Here is a 20,722-nt window from a genome sequence, read left to right as displayed (position 1 = left end):
CTCATTAGTTTCATTGAAAAACATTTTCAAGGGGGAGCTCCAGTAGCTCACCGCGTATCTCGGCGCTACTTCGGCGTCGGGGACAACCGTGCGCGTCACGGATCTGGGGTACACGAGTTCGACTCCCGGACTCGCCGTATTTTCTCAAGAGTGTCTTCCCCTGATCTATATCCCATTCAACCTGTTTCTGTCGGTCATGCTTGACCAGAAAAAGCGATAAACGCTAAAAAGAACCAGCTGTCTGGTCAAAGTTTAAAAAAAGAAAAACATTTTCAAATGATCATCATGGTGTGATTTTTGCAGGGATCTGTACCAAGCAGGTGTTTCTTAAAGGGGACATTATTGCGTTTGACGACCTGTGTCTAAATGTAAAAAGAAAACTAGATAAAAACATTCTAGCAGCCTCCATATCCCTCTGTTTCAGTCCTGTTCTCAATGGGCTGTTTCTGTTTCTGCTTTTATTGTACAAATATGATAATTATCGTACATCTAGCAGTACAAGCCTGCACTTTTTCACCTGCTTTTTAATGTTCTTCACTTTTCTTTCCCTCCTTGGTCTTCTGTAACTATAAAATATAGGCCAATGCTAACTCCTCTTTTAAGTAGTCTACCACTCTTGGCTTTTTGACGTTGGCTTTTAAAAGCAATTCACACTAAACTTTAAAGTCCTAATAGGTATGTTTTGTGCAAGTTATCCTAAAATAAAAGCAGTCGGGGAGGAGATTGATTGCTTGACAACTTTATTAACAGATTGCAGAATGGGTACAATACAGTACGGCTCAATACATACAATTGTTAAGGGGATGCAGACCAGAGAAAGACGTTTGTCTTGTTTACATCAGGGTCCCCCATTTTCATTTCATCAAGACATATATGACATACATGACAGAGATATACAGTAGTTTTACCAAGACATTTATCACATACAAATATACAGTACTGTTTAAGAGAAAGATCATATATATATATACATTCGAAGGGGAAGAAACTACATTGGAGGGGGTTGGGACATTTACCGGGGCAAGTTTCTAATTGCAGCCACCCATAGGTGCTCTTTGAGAGCGGTTTTGAAGGAGGGTAGGATTCAGATAAGGATAAGGTATGTATTTGTATGTCACTGCTAGCTATGTATTAGCTTGTCTCACAGAGCCATAGTTTGCATTATCACTGATAATCTGGTGACCGAATACATTTAATTTGACCAACCATAGACCTTTTGCCTTTTATTTTAATTTTTTATTCCAATCAAGGCAAGGGGGCTAGTTGTATGACATGTTATTTTATAATAAAATTATAACATGTATATACCTTACTTTTCGCACTATAAGCCGCACCTGAATATAAGCCGCAGCAGCTAAATTGAATGATGTGTACATATATAAGCCGCACTGGACTATAAGCCGCAGGTGTTTTAATGTTTAATTACCATATGTAATTAGCATTGGGACACAATACTGTCGGACAAATAACAAGAATTAACTCATTTACATGTTGTATTAAGTTTAGCAAATAAGGGAACAGATAAATAACATTTCAATGCAGTCAAAAAAGCAATATTTCGATTTTGACATTTTCGGGTTTGGTCACGTCGAGTCACATATAAGCCGCACCGTTATATAAGCCGCAGGGTCGAAAAATGGGGAAAAAAGGTGCGGCTTATAGTCCGAAAAGTACGGTATATACTGTACAATTATATTCAACTATTATAATACAAATGGATACAGACAGTGCTGAGATATCGGAGAGCCAATGGATGCAAGGCAGATGGAGGATAATGTAATTAAGATATTCAAGAGGGAAATGACGATATCAGGGTGAGAGATGAGGAACGGGAATACAGACGATGCTATAGAGAAATTATGAAAATGGTTCAATTAGTTGAGGGTTTTCATATAAGAACAATGACAATATTTTACATTTTATATTACTCCAATGTGTTTTAAAATATTTTTCCTGAATCAAGTGTAGCTTATTTTCTTGCAGATGCCCTATTCTAGTTTGTTTCAAGTCATCGGTTGTTTCCAATCTAGAGAGTTCCTGAAAACTGAAACGAGTGGGATGATCTCATTCCACTGGAAGATTTATTTTCCCACTTGGTTTAATAAGTAAAGGAAGATTATTTCATTCATCAGACTAATTCATTGTATGGATATTTTTGCTCACTTCTTGACTGAATTCAGGGGACAATGTATTTGATTAATCATCAAGAGTAGAAAAGACTGAAGCTTGCCCCACGTAGGTCATCACATGGTGGGCCATCAACCTCTTGCTCGAGAACAAAAATGTAGACATAATTCAGTGGCCTGGCCCCTGTCTGCTCCCGGCTGCCCTTGGGGGGATGGACGACGGGATGGGTCAAGCGTGTGTGTGTCACTGCATGATGAATAAAGACTTCTTCAAAAGTCGAGTTTATATGAAAGTGGCCCCAAATTTGATTTCTTTGCTCATTATGTGACTTAGATCAGGTTTCTTCACAGCAGCGTGAACAGCACAAATGACATGGAATCACTTTGAATTCTGATTTGGGCCGCTTTCATGTTGGTCCTAAATCAGATACAGGTCTTGATTTCTCTGCAATGCGACCTCAGTCTGAACACTCTAGGCCACTGTCACCCGAAGGTCAAGTTTTGTTTTATTTATCACATAAGGTACATGTACATTATAGTGAAATGCTTTGTTTTTGTGTGACCCTCCTGAGATTGTGCTTCATACCGTAAAGGAGTAAAAGGCCAAACACAAAAAATTACAAAAATGCTAAATGCAAAAAAAATCTTTTTACCATTTAGAATTATTACAAATGTTATCTATATAGCACCTTCAAGTGTGTTTTGTGCAACTGGTTTTATTTTAAGGAATATCTTAAAGTCCCCATGAAATGTCTAGCAGAATGTCTTTTGATTCCAAATGTGTATGCTTGCCATGAATATTGATTACCGTTTACAGTAGCCAATAGCTAGAAAGCTAATGATGGCAAGGCAATGTACGTTAGCAGCAGTACACAACATTAGCTAGCAAGCTAACATTGGACATTTGTTCAATTTAGTTACAGAGGCTCAATGCTAGTTTAGTTACAATGTGCTGTAAATGTCATTCATTGGTGTGAAAATAAGTTTTCCAGGAAATTACAAACTCTAAAATACCATTAAGAATACCTACAAAACAACTGTGTTGTCATTATTGGGACATATACTGGCATATAAGTGACAATCAGTGCAAGCCACTATTGATTGATTGATGTCTTTATTGAAGCAATACAACAGGGATTGTGCAATACAATACAAAGAATATTGGTCAAAAGTATAAAAACACAATAAAGCCCTAGAGCTCTTCACTTGTGAAGTGAAGTGAATGTATGTGTGCATAATGTGAGCGCGTGTGTGCGCGGGGACCATAAAACAAGATACAAAAACAAAAACAATACTTCACAACAATAGAGACCTCACCAAATAGCAATGACCCTACAGGGGTTCCAATATTTAAAACCAATACAGGGGACAGATACAAAAAAAAAAACAGAGGATTAAGAATAGTTTTGCAGACATTTTTTTAAGGAGGTCTTGAAGGTAAACCTGGAAGCAAGATAGCTTTATATTTTCAGGTAGTCTGTTCCATAAAATTGCCTATCAATAACTTAAGGCGGCACGGTGGTGTAGTGGTTAACACTGTCGCCTCACAGCAAGTAGGTCCAGGGTTCGATTCCCGCTTGGGAAGGTTTCCATGATGCCAGGTACCCAGGTGGGGTATCTCCCAGGCCTTTCTGTGTGGAGTTTGCATGTTCTCCCCCTCTGTGCTCGCAAGGGTCCCCCCCCCCCGATAAGATAAACCCAATGGAAAAACATGCACAACAACAAGATCGCTAAAACGCTGTGGCGTCGTTGACGAAGACGGACAGGAGCACTTGGATTGGTCCCCGGGGGTGTGGCTCACGTTGACGCCTGTCTGCTCCCGGCTGCCCTTGGGGGGGGGGGGACGACGGGATGGGTTAATCGCAGAGACGAATCGCATGCATGCCGATTAGTGACCTCTGAGCAGGTCCTGAATTATTTATTATTAAACATCCATTTTGATGTCATGGGGCCTTTAACTTGAGAGGGTATTTGTGCAACCCGGTCCCAGGTAATTATTTTAAGGAGGTCTTGAAGGTAAACCTGGAAACAAGTAGCTTTATATTTTCAGGTAGTCTGACTGACTGTTCCATAAAATTGTCTATCAATAACTTAAACATCCATTTTGATTTCATGGGTTTGATTGATTGATTGAACATTTTATGAACAGATTGCAGAACGGGTACAATACAGTACGGCTCAATACACACAATTGTTAAGGGGATGCAGACCAGAGAAAGACTTTCGTCTTGTTTACATCAGGGTCTCCCCCATTTTCAATTCATCGTAACATATATGACATACATGACATACAGATAGACAGTACTGCTACATCTATACATTTATGACATACCAGATTTACAAATATACAGTACTGTTTGTGATACAAGAAGAGTCTAAAAAAGAGAGTATATTACATTTGACGAAGAAACTGTACATTGGAGGTTAGGGATTGTAATGCGACCCCAATTGCACGACACAGACAGGTATTCAAAGTTAGCCAAAAACAAGGGCATGATTTATTAATACACAAAAATAGCGCCACTGACCCTTTAAGGGTAAAAAACACTAAAGTCCAGGAACACAAAAATAGCAGCACTGTGCCTTTAAAGGGCGACCAAAAAGGTACACAGGAATCCTCTAGAACACGGGCATCTTCCCGACCAGAACGCTGCCGACGGGCAACGCAGCAAACAGGGGGTCCAAGGGGAATGGGGTGAGAACACGGGCGTCCTCCCGTGGAACAATAGAGACCGATGAAGTGGTCTCACCCCAGGAACGAGGTCCATGAAGAGGGAGTAGGGAAGTAGCTGGCGGGTGGGGGGGGGGGGGGGGGGGGGGGTAACACTAACTGTACATTGGATTATCGACTAAACCTTACTTGGTCCCAAGAAGAGGGTCTCGTGTATTATTCGGTTTAATAGGACATTTATTGTACATTGGAGGGGGTTGCGTTAGGACATTTACAGGGGCCAGTTTCGAATTGCAGTCTCTCGTAAGTGCTCTTTTTTTATTATTCTTTTTTAATCTTTTTATTTTATCTTTTCCACATGAAACAAGACACAACACAATACAATAATAACAATAATACATAAAAGACATCACAGGACAGCAACCCATTACAACAATAACAAGACAATAATTGAGACAGCCTGTAGTGACCATCTTGAGTCCCCTCCATCACCAGACACAGCAGCCACGATCCCCAACCCTCGAGGACCCCGAGTCCGGCGCCCCAGCGAGTCAAGGCATCATGCCTCTTTAACACCACAACTCGTAGAGGCCCCGAACCAGGGCCCCCCCCCATTCCGAGTCCGTGACCATCAGACCCACAGCCAAAGGGGCCCAAAACATATACACAACCAAATATACAAAAAACACCAAAAAAGAAGCTACATACATAATTTATTATTCATTAATTGAAATTTATATGCGCTTTTTTAGCTTTGCAACAGCAGCCAACCAGATCGCGATATTAGATTAATTAACCCCTATAACACGTGCAGTGGATATCTCCAGATAGATCACATCAAGATAAGTGAGAATCCATACCTTCGGGCAGAGTTTGTCCGGGTGAATCCAACGTGAGGCAATACATTTTCTGGCGGCTGTGAGGCCGGCTAAAATGAGTCTTTTCACATGTGTAGAGGTCGGTAATTGAGAGACATCATTCAATAACAATACAGAAGGAGAAACAGGTTTGGTCAGAGAGAAAATATCTGAGAGCTGAGAGGTAACATTTTCCCAAAAGAGCTCAACAGGAGGACATTCCCAGTACATATGCATAAATGTTCCGGTGGCACCGTTTGGACACAAGGTACATCGAGAGTCAGGTCTGAGACCCATTAGATTCAATCGGCTAGGGGTCAAATAAGTCCTGTGAACAAAATTTAGATGAATCTGTTGGTGATCTGGGTTGCGTGAGGATAGCCGAACATTTTCCCAGACTGCATCCCAATCAAAATCTACATCCAACTCCGGGACATCCTTTCTCCAAATCGTATCCAGAGGGAGGTCTTTATACGAGGACATAAGTAAATGGTGATAAAAGTCAGAAACGAAGCCTCTCTATGTCTCTTTGTCATAAAAGAATTTGTGAAAACGGTGATGCTCTAGTAGTCTAGTGGAACGTCCCATGGAACGCCATGAGCCTTCAGAGCTGCTCTTATTTGTAAATAAAATAAAAAGGAGGTTCCGGGGAGATCATACGGATCCGTTGGATAGATCCTGGAAAGAGCGGAGACCAGAGTTATCGAAGATGTCTTACTTACTTACTTACTTACGCCTATCGCTCCTTTTGGGGGAGCATAGGCCGTCGACAACAGTTCGCCAGGGTCCTCTGTCCTGTGCTTTGCTTTCCAGCTGTTTCCATTTCAGTCCGCTCTGTGTGATGTCTGAATGAATGAATGAATGAATGAATGAATGAATGAATGAATGAATGATGAATGAATGAATGAATGAATGAATGAATAAATGAATGAATGAATGAAAACTTTATTTAACAGATTGCAGAATGGGTACAATACAGTACGGCTCAATACACACAATTGTTAAGGGGATGCAGACCAGAGAAAGACTTTCGTCTTGTTTACATCAGGGTCCCCCATTTTCAATTCATAGTGACATTTATGACATACACAACATACATGACATCATGACATTTATGGCATAGGGACATACATGACATACAGGTATATAGTACTGTTACATTTGTGACATATATGATATGCAAATATACAGTACTGTTACCCATAGAACCTGACAGAGAGTATACATATGATGGGGAGGGGACTGTACATTAGGAGGGGGTGGGGGGGGGGGGGGGGTGGGAGAGAAATATACATACTGCGGGGAGGGAATATATACATACAGTGGGGAGGAGACTGTCTATTAGGAGGGGGTGGGGGGGTTAACATCTACGGTGGCCAGTTTCGAATTGCAGCCTCCCGTAGGTGCTCTTTAAGAGTGTTTTTGAAAGTGGGTAGTGATTCACATTCCTTTACAGCTTTGGGTAGGGCGTTCCACATTGATGTGGCATAATTGCTAAACGTGTTTAGTCCCTTGTTTGAGCCGAATCTGGGTTTAACATGATTTGTGGAGCTTCCTCTGGTGTTGTGGTCGTGGTATTCACTGACCTTTGGGAAGTATTTTGACATGTACATGGGTACCTGTCGTGCTGTAGAGTATCTTGTAGACCAGGCCCATTGCAAGTGGCTGTACTCTGTCGTCTACTCTAAGCCATCCTAGGTAGTCAAAGTGGGCAGGGGTGAGGTGGGTTCTATAGGGGTAAGGTCAAGCAGTAGTCTGACCAGTTTGTTTTGTGACGTTTGTAATCTTGTTTTTAGCGCCTTTGAGGTGCTTTGGTACCATGAGGTGCAAGCATAGTCGTAGTACCCTTGAATGAGTGCTCCTGCCAGAGTCTTCAGGGTATTCTTGGGCCTTTAACTTGAAGGTATTTGTCCCCAACCCGGCCCAGGTCAGTGTTACCGTGCAGCCTGTCTATAAATAGGTCAGTGGCAGGTCGCCTACTATAATTCAACTCCAAACACCTACCGTGACGCGCCCTAATCTCACTATGCGCCGCGCACGCTGCGTCCTCTGCCAAAAATCCCCGCGCGCCACTGAGGGATACGTGAGATGCCTCTGCCACTGCCAGAGCCCCTCGCGCCTCCCGCCCCCCGTGACGTGAGATGCCTCTGCCTCCCTCGCGCCAGCTAAGCACAAACCAGAGGGGTCCCCGTTTGTAATTTAATGCAACACCGTCGTCGTCGTAACGTGAGATGTGACAAAAAAACACCTGCTATCTCACTTTAAAAAAAAATAACTTCATTTTTAGCGTCTCCTCTTTCCTGTCCGCCCTGTGCGTCTCGCGCTGCTCGCTCCCTATACTCCCCTGTTTCCCGTTTAATCTAGTCGTTGACAGTCGCCGCCCGCCCGGTAAGCCATCCTTTTAAAAACACCTCATCGTTATTACAACGGGTATCGGGAACCGTTAAAAACGGTTACTTCTTGAGGCCTCGCGCGCGCGGTGACGCACGGAGGGGTTTATTTTTACGCACGGTGCTGCTGGCTGCTGCTGCTGCACGCGCCGGAATATGCCATGAAGACAAACACACTGTCGTCAATTTAATTGGAATCGGTCGATTTGTATTATTATGCCTAATTTTTTTTTTTTTAAACGAAGCTTCTATCAAAATGGAATCTTGAGTGCGTTTATTTTTTATTTTTTTTCTGTTTCAGAATTTGTTGGAGAGAGAAGATATTAATTAAAACATGGTGTTTCTTTGGGTTTCCTGGGCGATATTGGTGACGTCACTTCACCTCGGAGGGGTTTGCAGTGGTGAGTCTGAAATATCTATATCTGTCTATATATTCTCTCCCTCCACCTCTTCTCTTTTCTCGTTTCATCTCCTCTTCTCTCATATCTTCTCTTTTCTTCTCTCTTCCCTTCTCTTTTCTTCTCTTCTCTCGGCTTCTCTCCTTTTCGTTTCTTTTCTTCTATTCGTTTCTCTCCTCTTTCCTCTTGTCCTCTCTGTCTACTCACTTACCATCATTCACTCTCTCCCGTCCACCTCTCCCCTTCTCTTCTCTCCTCTCCTGCACCTCTCTCCACCTCCTCTTCTCTTCTCTCCACCCTCCACGTCTCTCCTCTCCTGCACCTCTCTCCACCTCTCTCCTCTTCTCTCCACCCTCCACTTCTCTCGTCTCCTGCACCTCTCTCCACCTCTCTTCTCTCCACCTCTTCTCTTCTCTCTCCACCTCTCCTCTTCTCTCTCCTGCACCTCTCTCCACCTCTCCTCTTCTCTCTCCACCTCTCCTCTTCTCTCTCCTGCACCTCTCTCCACCTCTCCTCTTCTCTCTCCACCTCTCCTCTTCTCTCTCCTGCACCTCTCTTCTCTCCACCTATTCTCTCCTCTCTCTCCACCTCTCCTCTTCTCTCTCCTGCACCTCTCTTCTCTTCTCTCCACCTCTTCTCTTCTCTCTCCACCTCTCCTCTTCTCTCTCCTGCACCTCTCTTCTCTTCTCTCCTGCACCTCTATCCTCTTCTCTCCACCTCTTCTCTCCTCTGCACCTCTCCTCTCTTCTCTCCTCTCCACCTCTCCGCTCTTTTCTCCTGCACCTCTCTTCTCTCTCCACCTCTCCTCTCTTCTCTCCTCTCCACCTCTCCGCTCTTTTCTCCTGCACCTCTCTTCTCTCTCCACCTCTCCTCTCCACCTGTCCGCTCTTTTCTCTTGCACCTCTCTTCTCTCTCCACCTCTCCTCTCTTCTCTCCTCTCCACCTCTCCGCTCTTTTCTCCTGCACCTCTCTTCTCTCTCCACCTCTCCTCTCTTCTCTCCTCTCCACCTCTCTGCTCTTTTCTCCTGCACCTCTCTTCTCTCTCCACCTCTTCTCTCCTCTCCACCTCTCCTCTCTTCTCTTCTCTCCCCTCTTCTCTCCACCTCTTCTCTCCTACGCTCTCTTCTCTCCTCCTGCACCTCTCTTCTCTCTCCACCTCTTCTCTCCACCTCCTCTCCACCTCTCCTCCCTTCTCTCCTCCACCAATGTTCCCTCTCGTCTTCTCTCTCCACATCTCCTCTCTTCTCTCCTCTCCACCTCTGTTCTCCCTCTCCTCCTCCTCCTCTCCTCCTCCTCTTCTCTCCTACGCTCTCTTCTCTCCTCCTGCACCTCTCTTCTCTCTCCACCTCTTCTCTCCATCTCCTCTCCACCTCTCCTCCCTTCTCTCCTCCACCAATGTTCCCTCTCGTCTTCTCTCTCCACCTCTCCTCTCTTCTCTCCTCCTCCACCTCTGTTCTCCCTCTCCTCCTCCTCCTCCTCCTCCTCCTCTCCTCCTCCTCCTCCTCTCCTCCTCCTCTCCTCCTCCTCCTCTCCTCTCCTGTCCTCTCCTCTCCCTCAGCCTCCCCAGGTCGGCGGGTGGTGGAGGTGGAGGTGGAGTTCGGAGGGGAGGTGGTGTTGCCCTGTAACGGATCAGCCTACCTCCCAGAGGGCAGCCAGAGGGAACAGTCCGAGGGGGAGTTTCGCTGGGAGGCCATGGGGGCCGACGTGGCCTCGCTGGAGGAGGGGGAGGTCAACGAGGGACGAGGATACCAGGTGACCATGTTGACTTTGGTTCAGTGAAGTGAAGTGAAGTGTGAAACTATTTTCCATTCTGAAGTTTTATTCTGTTTTCTCTTTTTGGTTCCATTTAATTCCTGTATATTTGATTGGATTGTGTTTTGCTCTGTTCTAGATAGATAGATAGATAGATAGATAGATAGATAGATAGATAGATAGATAGATAGATAGATAGATAGATAGATAGATAGATAGATAGATAGATAGATAGATAGATAGATAGATAGATAGATAGATAGATAGATAGATAGATAGATAGATAGATAGATAGATAGATAGATAGATAGATAGATAGATACTTTATTAATCCCCTTGGGGAAATTCAGGGTATCTCACAGCTCACACAGCATACAGACGTTGACAGTTCACATTCAGTTGTTTCACGTTATGTCTGCATCATGAATTAAAAATAAGCACATGATAAAATTGTGTATAAAAACTGGTGTATAAAAACAGGTGTATAAAAACAGATGTATAAAAACAGATGTATAAAAACAGGTGTGTGGGGAACAGGTCAGAGGTCAAGGTCCCCCGCACTATATTGCGCTGTTGTACAGTCTGATGGCAGTGGGGACAAAGGACCTCCTATGCCGCTCAGTCAAGTCAAGAGTTTTAATTGTCACGGCATACAAGTATACAATGAAATGCGGGTGGTCTTGCCCGCAACGATGTGCAATACAGTGGTACTACATATAATAGAATCCAATAAAAAAACAACATTGTGCAATAAACAGGTAACAGGTAACATGGTGTGACATCTCGGTATCTGTACATAGTTATTTACAGAGCATATAGGACATGCTAGGTAGCTTTGGTAGTGCAATACACTGTTCCTGTTATTCTAATTTAAAGTGGCCTTTCTTTTTGGCCATAAGTGTGCGGCATGAGTGTGTGCCCGCTCATGTTAAAGTGTTAAGTGGCTGCTAGTGTGTGAGCGTGCACAGCGTGCGTGTCGTGTGTGTGTTCATGTGTTCTTTTGATTCTATTATATGTACCACTGTATTGCACATCGTTGCGGGCAAGACCACCCGCATTTCATTGTATACCTGTATGCCGTGACAATTAAAACTCTTGACTTGACATGTGTGCTTGTGTGTGGATAGTTCAGTGTTCTGTGGCACTCAATGTTCATTGTTCAGGGCTCTGATGGCCTGGGGGAAGAAGCTGAGCCTAAGCCGCTCTGTCCTAGTAGCTGGGGTTCGCAGGCGTCTGCCTGACCTCAGCAGCTGGAACAGGCTGTTATTGGGGTGGTGAGGGTCTTTCATTATCCTGCAGGCTCTGGATTTGCACCTCTTGTTGTATAGAACCTGCAGGGGAGGTAGTGCAATACCCGTGGTACGCTCGGCTGAGCGCACCACTCTCTGTAGGGCCTTCTTGTCTTGTGCCGTGCTGTTTCCATACCAGGCAGTGATGTTTCCGGTCAAGATGCTCTCTACAGCTCCTGAGTAGAAGGACTGGAGTATCTTCCCCGATACTCTGAACTTCCTTAACTGTCTCAGGTGGTAGAGGCGCTGTTTCGCCTTCTTTACTACTGTGTCTATGTGTGTTGACCATGTCAGATCCTCTGAGATGTGGACCCTCAGGTACTTAAAGCTGCTCACCCTGTCCACGGTAGCCCCGTTAATCATCAGTGGTGTGTGTGTCTCCTGCTGTCCTCTCCTATAATCCACGATCAGCTCCTTGGTTTTACCAATGTTCAGGAGCAGGCTGTTGTCCTGGCACCAGCGTTCCAGTACCTCAACCTCCTCCCGGTAGGCCTTCTCGTCGTTGTCCGAGATCAGCCCCACCACCACCGTGTTGTCTGCGAACTTCACTATGGAGTTGGAGCTGAACTTGGCCACACAGTCGTGTGTGTAGAGTGAGTACAGCAGGGGGCTTAGAACACAGCCCTGGGGGGACCCGATGCTCAGGGTGATGGTGTTGGAGGTCTGACCCCCCACCCTGACCGCCTGGGGTCTTTCACTCAGAAAGTCCAGTACCCAGGCGCTCAGGGCGGAGCTCAGACCCAGCTCGATCAGCTTGTCCACCAGTCTGGTGGGGACTATGGTGTTGAACGCTGAGCTGTAGTCAATGAACAACAGTCTCACATAGCCCCCCTTCTGACGGTCAAGGTGGGAGAGGGTGCTGTGCAGTACCTGGGAGACCGCGTCGTCAGTGGACCTGTTTGTCCTGTATGCAAATTGCATAGGGTCCATATCACTGGGGAGGGAGGCACAAATGTGGTCCTTGACCAGCCTCTCAAAACATTTCATGACCACAGAGGTGAGTGCCACCGGTCTGTAGTCATTTGGACATGTTGGGGAGGGTTTCTTCGGTACAGGGATGATGGTGGACATCTTGAAGCAGGCAGGGACCACTGACTCCGCCAGGGATTGATTAAATATGGCGGTGAACACCGGGGCAAGCTGGTTGGCACAGGACTTAAGTATGCGTCCTGTTATACCATCTGGGCCAGCAGCCTTCCTGGTGTTCACCTGCATAAATGCTCTTCTCACACTGTGTACCGTCAAGGAGAGAGCGTCCCCGCCCCCCCGTGGATGCCCCCCCCCCCTCCACAACAGCCGGCGCACCAGTGACGTCACTAGCCGTTGGGCTAGCAGTGCCACTGTTTGCACCAAACCGCGCTAAAGTCCTCTCCTCCTCTCCTCTCCTCTAAAGTCCTCTCCTCTAAAGTCCTCTCCTCTCCTCTCCTCTCAAGTCCTCCCCTCCTCTCCTCCTCTCCTCTCCTCTCCTCTCAAGTCCTTCCCTCCCCTCCTCTCCTCTCCTCTCAAGTCCTCCCCTCCCCTCCTCTCCTCTCCTCTCCTCTCCTCTCCTCTAAAGTCCTCTCCTCTAAAGTCCTCTCCTCTCCTCTCCTCTCAAGTCCTCCCCTCCTCTCCTCCTCTCCTCTCCTCTCCTCTCAAGTCCTTCCCTCCCCTCCTCTCCTCTCCTCTCAAGTCCTCCCCTCCCCTCCTCTCCTCTCCTCTCCTCTCCTCTAAAGTCCTCTCCTCTCCTCTAAAGTCCTCTCCTCTCCTCTAAAGTTCTCCTCTCCTCTCCTCTAAAGTCCTCTCCTCTAAAGTCCTCTCCTCTCCTCTCAAGTCCTCCCCTCCCCTCCTCTCCTCTAAAGTCCTCCCCTCCTCTCCTCTAAAGTCCTCTCCTCTCCTCTCCTCTCCTCTCCTCTCCTCTCCTCTCCTCTCCTCTCCTCTCCTCTCCTCTCCTCTCCTCCCCTCCCCTCCTCTCCTCTCTTCCTCTCCTCTCCTCTCCTCCTCTCCTCTCCTCTCCTCTCCTCTCCTCTCCTCTCCTCTGCTCCTCCCCTCCTCCTCTCCTCTCCTCTCCTCTAAAGTCCTCTCCTCCCCTCCTCTTCCTCTCCTCCTCTCCTCCTCTCCTCTCCTCCCCTCCCCTCCCCTCCTCTCCTCTCCTCTCCTCTCCTCTCCTCTCCTCTCCTCTCCTCTCCTCTCCTCTCCTCTCCTCTCCTCTCCTCTCCTCTCCTCTCCTCTCCTCTAAAGTCCTCTCCTCCTCTCCTCTCCTCTCCTCTCCTCTCCTCTAAAGTCCTCTCCTCCTCTCCTCCTCAGGGCAGGGTGAGTCTGGCTCCAGAGGACGAGCGTCGGCAGGGAGACTGGTCTCTGGTTCTGCACAGTGTCCTGCTCTCAGACTCAGACATGTACGAGTGTATCTGGGACAACAGGATAACCGTCACTACTGTCTTCGTCAAAGTAAAAGGTGAGCAGGACACACAGAGAGAGTTGGTCATTAAAGGGTGAACAGGACACAGATTGGCATAGATTGGAGCACAGCTAGTGTGTCTGTGAACATGTGTCTGTGAACATTTAGCAACCATCTGTGTTGAAATCCGGTCCAAAATGGCAGAGCCATGTCCATTCTAAGAATCGAACTGTACATACAGTAGATTTCATTGTTCATTCTCGATGCACGCCTGGTGATACTAAATCCAAATTTGACTCTGCCATTTGAAAGAGGAGATTTGGCCCGATCCATAGATGTGCAAGTTGGCTATAATAAGGTCATTTATACACCTCATATTCTATATTCTATAATAATATTTCAAATTGCATGGGTCCGGATGGCAGAATTCAGTACTGTGTATCTACAAAACCTTCTGTTTAATCATCTCCCCTTTATTAATTTCCTTAGATTGTTTGTACACGTGATCTCAAGAAGGTGCTGAACGAGCTTTTCATGGCTGGTCATTTTTAGCATGGTGTTATTCACTATCAAAGATGCAAAGAAAAATCATAATTCATAGTCTCCTTTGTTTCATCACAATTTAAGCAAGCCTAGTAATAGACACAATATTTCCGACACTGGGAATAAATTCCCTGAGATCCATAGATGTCCCTATAGATACCAAGAACATGCAAATGGACCTTGTAGAAGTGGAGCAATCTTCCATTTACTTAGGTATGTATTTTAGGCGGATTTTCAGAAAATAGGGCTCGGGCCTAAGAGGTTAAAAACATCCCCAGTCTGTGGTGCTCTCAGGCGGTCAGGGAGAGCGTTCCACAGACTGGGAGCGGAGGAGCAGAACGCCCCGATCTCTCGTGGTGCGGAGGTTGGTCCTCGGGCGCTGGAGGAGGTTTGCCTGGCCGGAGAGGAGGTGTCGTGAGGAGGAGTGAGGGGTGATGGGCAGGGGTGCGTTGCTCACGGGACGGGGGTTGCACGCTCCGCTCTGTGAGCAGAAGCACGCGCGTGCACACAGGAATGCACTGCACTCGACTGATGCGCCAACTCGCTAAGTACCCACCTGGGCTACTTTGCATAACAATAGCGCCGGTCGTCAGGTGTGTTCACATCCGTCCTCAGGTACATTCACACAAAACGTGTGAATGAAATGTGTTACATTCCATCCGTAGAGGCAATTAGGCACTGTCTTTTAGTCTGTGCTTATGCGAGGGAACATTTATGCCCGGGAGTGCGCGTGCATGTGGCGTCATTAAAACACTGTGCAGCCAGCTTTGAAATCAGCAACGTAACACTGGTGATGGGTTCTTTAAGGGAGACTTTTTACTCGATCCTGAGTGAGACAGGGAGCCGGCGAAGAGACTCGAGGAAGGGTGTGATGTGGTGGTATTTCCGCACTCCCGTCAGGATCCTAGCAGCGCTATTCTAGTCCACTGGAAGATAAGGAGCCTGTCAGTCTGCTGGATGAGAAGGAGTCCAAGGTCAAGGTCAAGGTCAACGTTATTTATATAGCACATTTAAAATCGACCGAAGTTGTACCACAAGTGCTGTACAATACAAAAAAACAGAAATACTAAAAGAAATACAAAATACAGTATACACACAAAGTCATATAAACTACAATAAAAAACAATCGCGACACTGTCAGTCTGTCGAAGAGATGGTCTGCTCTGAATTTAGAAAGCCTGCGTTTGGTTTTAGTGGAGGAACTACTGCCCTCACTGAAATACTATTTTTTTTTATTTGATTTGATTTGAAATCTTTATTTCGAACATGTAAATGAACCTACAAACAAAATAACTAACTAAACAAAATCAAAACATAACTCAATTTACATGTTCGAAAAGGAGTAGGAAGAAGTATACACTTATTTAATCCTACCCCTTTTCCACTACTCAAATGAGTGTACTATTTTAATACATAAAAAAAAATATATATATATATATATATATATATATATATATATATATATATATACATATGCAAAACAAAAATAAAAATAAAACTATACATGAAAGAAAGAAAAATGGGTTCCGGTTACGCTACAACATGTAGCACACGCATTTTGCAATTGCTCCGCTCCCACTAACGCTAATTTCGTTTAAAAACATTATTTGGACAGTAAAGAAAGAGAATAGACCACATCGTATGTATTGTTAAGACCCTCTACTAACCATATCAAAAGACAATATGGTTAAAGGTGGAAAGAAGGCAGAGAAAATAACTACGGCAACTTCAACGGCGCAAGACGTAAAAAAACGAGATAGACGCGTCCTAACCGTCGCTGGTTCTGAGCCGACGGCGACAAGCTCCGAGGAGGAGAAGGAAGAGGACAACGTACCGGGATCATCGATTACGGTCCCCGAAAGAGAGTCAATAGAGACCAACATAAAAGAAGGTACAGATTCAAGCTCCGTGAGAGGGAGAGCAGCCAGATTTATGGATTCCAACGTCACTGCATCTATCTACCATATGCCGTCAACTGAAGGAAGCAGAAATCCACCCGATTTCAACACATTGTCTAACCTGATGGTAGAACAGTCTAACCTGATGAAAGAACAGTTAGAACAGTCTAACCTGATGAAAGAACAGATGGTAGAACAGTCTAACCTGATGAAAGAACAGATGGTAGAACAGTCTAACCTGATGAAAGAACAGATGGTAGAACAGTCTAACCTGCAGATTACACACATCAAGGCGCTCGAGGCAAACGTCGAGGCTAAATTCGATCGCATCGAGGCTAAATTCGATCACATCGATGAGAAATTAGAAGAAGTCAAGAAAGCGTTCGATGCACAGTCAGAGCGAATCACGACAGTGGAGATTTCGGTGACAGAAAACACAAAAGCAGTCAAGGCGAACGAAGGTATCATGACAGAGATGGGAGAAGAGATGGAAAAAGTTAAAGATGAATACTGGAGGGAAATAAAATTGCTTAAAAACGAAGTGATGGAGAGGCAACTAGAAACCCATCGTTACCACAGGCGGAATAACATCCGCATTGTGGGGCTTGATGAATCAGTGAACTGCGATGACATCAACTTTCCAAACGAGTTATCAACGATTTTGAATAACTCCGATCCAAACAAAGTGCCAGAAGTGGAACAAGTTTACAGAATTGGTTCCCAGGGGCAAAATATCAACGGGCCGAGAGTCATCATTGTCACTCTGCGGAAAACTACAACAAGGGATGAAATCATCAAATATGCTCGCAACCAACGTGGGAAGCTGAAGTATGGTGATAAACCAATATTTATCTACGAAGATTTGAGCAGAGAGGCCATCATCCGACGTCAACCATACAAAGTTGTGATGCAAAAGCTGTACACAGCCGGCCACAAGCCAAGGCTAGCATATCCGGCGCTGTTATCATTCTTGGACAATAACGGCCGCAGGTCAGGTCCATTTACACCCTTTGATGCTGAGGATTTCCTGATTCAAAATGCAGCAAATAACCCAAAGCATGACGGAAATGCCGGAATCAGTTAAGCCTCTCTCTAAATATATACCAGTGTTGGAATGACTTTATTGTGTTCATCAATGAGGTCATTCCACCAGTGTTGGAATAACATTGCTGTGTTCATCAAAGTAGCAAACGATATGCAAGTCGTCTATAACAATGTGTACTGTGTATAATACGATTCATAATACATTATAATTTCAGTCTCTGGTCTCTGAGGGGACAAATAAATATCAATGCAAAAAGATCTATCTGGAATATTCTGGGTTTATCGCTCAAATGCCATGGGTCTCTTAGATCATTCTGGAATGTAAAATAGTCTAGGCACTAGTATATTCTACAACCTTCTAGAATATAAGGCACCATGACAACGAAGCATACAACTCTAACAATAACATTCGGTGTGCATACACATAGCATATATAAATTAAATGAAGTGCAATCAGCCCTTAATAATACTTTAAAATTATCCACACATAAACGTATGAGCACAGCAAGGTTATTCTAACAATTTAAGTAATCACTCCATTAAAGGCACATTGAAGCGCTAAAAGGCGCTGCTTTTCTATCTTATCTAATCAGTTAAATCGGTTCTAGTGGCTTCTCCACGTTGATAATTATTTATCTCTTATTCCTTATCTATATCTTTCCATTGATTTTTATTTTATTAAATTTTTTCTTCTCATCACCCTATATTTTTTAAATATAATTTAACTTACATTGTTCTTTTCCAATGTTCTTCACATTAAGGTGTCAATATTACTATATATTTTTTAAATATATTGTAACTTACATTATTCTTTTCCAATGTTCTTCACATTAAGTGTCAATACTGATCTACAATCTTTTCCTTTTTTTTTTTTTTTTTCCCTCACACGTTGGTGGAGGGTTCAAAGGAATATGTCGATAAAGGTTTATTCTCTTTTTATTTTATTTTTTATTTTTATCTTTAGGTTATTTATCACAATACTTCATTACAGTAAGGGAAGGTGCAAGACCAAAAGCGACATTCTATTGCAATAGAATGGAAATGTTAGATCCTATGGCAATGAGCATAGGAAAATTAGGATTACAATGCTCAGGTTGGGCAATCCGGTGGACCATGGGAGAAAGTCAATCGCGGAGGATGTGTTCTTGGAACACAGGCATGTTCGACTTTCTGGGAGAGGGGAAAATAGGGGATTTTTATTTGTATATATATATGTTTTTAAGCTCAGCTCTCAACGGGACCTCATTAATTGGATGTGCATCTATTGTAGCTTCATACTCCAGAAACATTACCAAAAACTACACGAAAACATGCATAGACTATGGCTAGTTTGAATATAATGGTATGGAACACCGGTGGGATAAACAAACAACACAAGCGCAAAAGCGTGCTTACACTGATGAAAAAAGAACATGTGGACGTGGCACTATTAAGCGAAACGCACATTTTAGAGGGAGACATAAATACGTTAGCGGATAACATATACCATAATATTGGTCACTCTTCTTTTGCTACGAGAACTAGAGGGGTAGCCATAGTCGTCAGACGCAAATTAAATATCGAATTGAAAGGGGTATGGTCGGATGCTGAGGGGCGCATAACTATAGCTAGGATTATACACAATAACAGGAAAATTGCATTGGCAGCGGTATATGCCCCGAATTTGTACGAAGTGGGTTTCTTCACTTCACTAACAGGAGAAATGTTAAACCATCCAGAGTACTCATACATAATAGGTGCGGATTTTAATGCCATTTGGAACCCAAGGATGGACAAAACTTACCTTTCCTTCTCCAGCGAACAAAAGAATTCATCTAAAGCATTAAAAGATTGGTCGAAATCAACAGGAGTAACTGATTTATGGCGTTCACTTAACCCCATGACCCGCAAGTACTCCTGTCGTTCGGCGAGACACAACACACTATCCAGAATTGATTACGTCTTTGCATCCCCGAGAATATTTGATAAATACGAAGTGGAAATGACACCCAATGCGCTATCAGATCACTGCTACTTAATCCTGAAAGCAACATTTGGTACATTATCTACCCGGGCCCCAAGATGGCGTTTTAATTCGATGCTGCTTAACAACAAGGAATTCATTACACAAATTAAAGAAGCTCTCACAGTATTCCTACAAGTTAATGCTAACTCGGTGCAAGATCCCAGAATATTATGGATGTCGGTAAAGAGTATGATCAAGGATTTCTCGGATAGATTTACCTCCATATTGCGCAAAAATCAAAACACAAAACTGTCTGAAATGGAAACGCTTTACTCAACGCTTTTTAATTCTTTAAAATACAACAACTCTACTAGACTAGATAACCAAGTTAACATTCTAAAGACCGAGATCAAAGCAATGTACAGACAAAAATCGGAATTGCAAATACGCAGCACTAGACAACAGCAGTACTTCCAAGGTTCTAAACCTAGTCACCTATTAGCCATGCGACTAAGAATTAATGCAAAATTTGCAGATATAACTGCCATTAGGAAACAACAAGCTCTAGTAACAGAACCCAAAATAATAAACGATACATTCAAAGAATTCTACTCCGATTTATATAACTCAGAAACGACCCTTGATCAAGACAAATTAGACACATATCTTAATCAAATTACTCTCCCTAAACTTACGGATGAAGACGCTAAACAGTTAGAAGTACCGATCACATTAGAAGAACTCAAGAAGGCCATATCCGGAATGAAAAACGGCAAAGCTCCGGGAATTGACGGTATCCCATCAGAAATGTACATTTCTTGCTGGGACATATTTGGACCCTTATTACTAAATATGATCTTATACTCAGTCAAAGAGGGAAGCTTCATCGAACACCAAAATACCGCACTCATTTCAGTTCTTCACAAAAAAGACAAAGACCCCACTGAATGCGGTAGTTACCGTCCTTTAAGCCTCCTCGGAACCGATGTCAAACTGTACTCTAAGATATTAGCCATCAGATTGCAAAAGCATATGACGTCTTTAGTTCATACGGACCAAACAGGCTTCATAAAAGGTCGCCTGATCAATGATAACATAAGGCGAATACTGCACGTACTAGATACAGACAAAGAGGACATCACACCTAAGGCGATACTATCCCTGGATGCTATGAAAGCATTTGACAGGTTGGAATGGTCGTTTCTATGGGCAGTATTGGAAAGGATGGGGTTAGGAAAAGGTTTCATTGATATGATTAAAGTACTATACAAGGACCCATCGGCCATGATTACAACAGGCACAATCATCTCCAAAATCTTTCCGGTATCACGCTCTGCCAGACAGGGTTGCCCTCTTAGTCCCGGACTATTCAATTTATCATTAGAGCCTTTAGCACAATATATAAGACAATCCCAATCCATAGAACCAATCGTAA

Source organism: Notolepis coatsorum (assembly GCF_963971535.1).
Source record: "Notolepis coatsorum genome assembly, chromosome: 1".
NCBI classification, from domain to species: Eukaryota; Metazoa; Chordata; class Actinopteri; order Aulopiformes; family Paralepididae; genus Notolepis; species Notolepis coatsorum.
Note: the sequence above shows the minus strand (reverse complement) of the source record.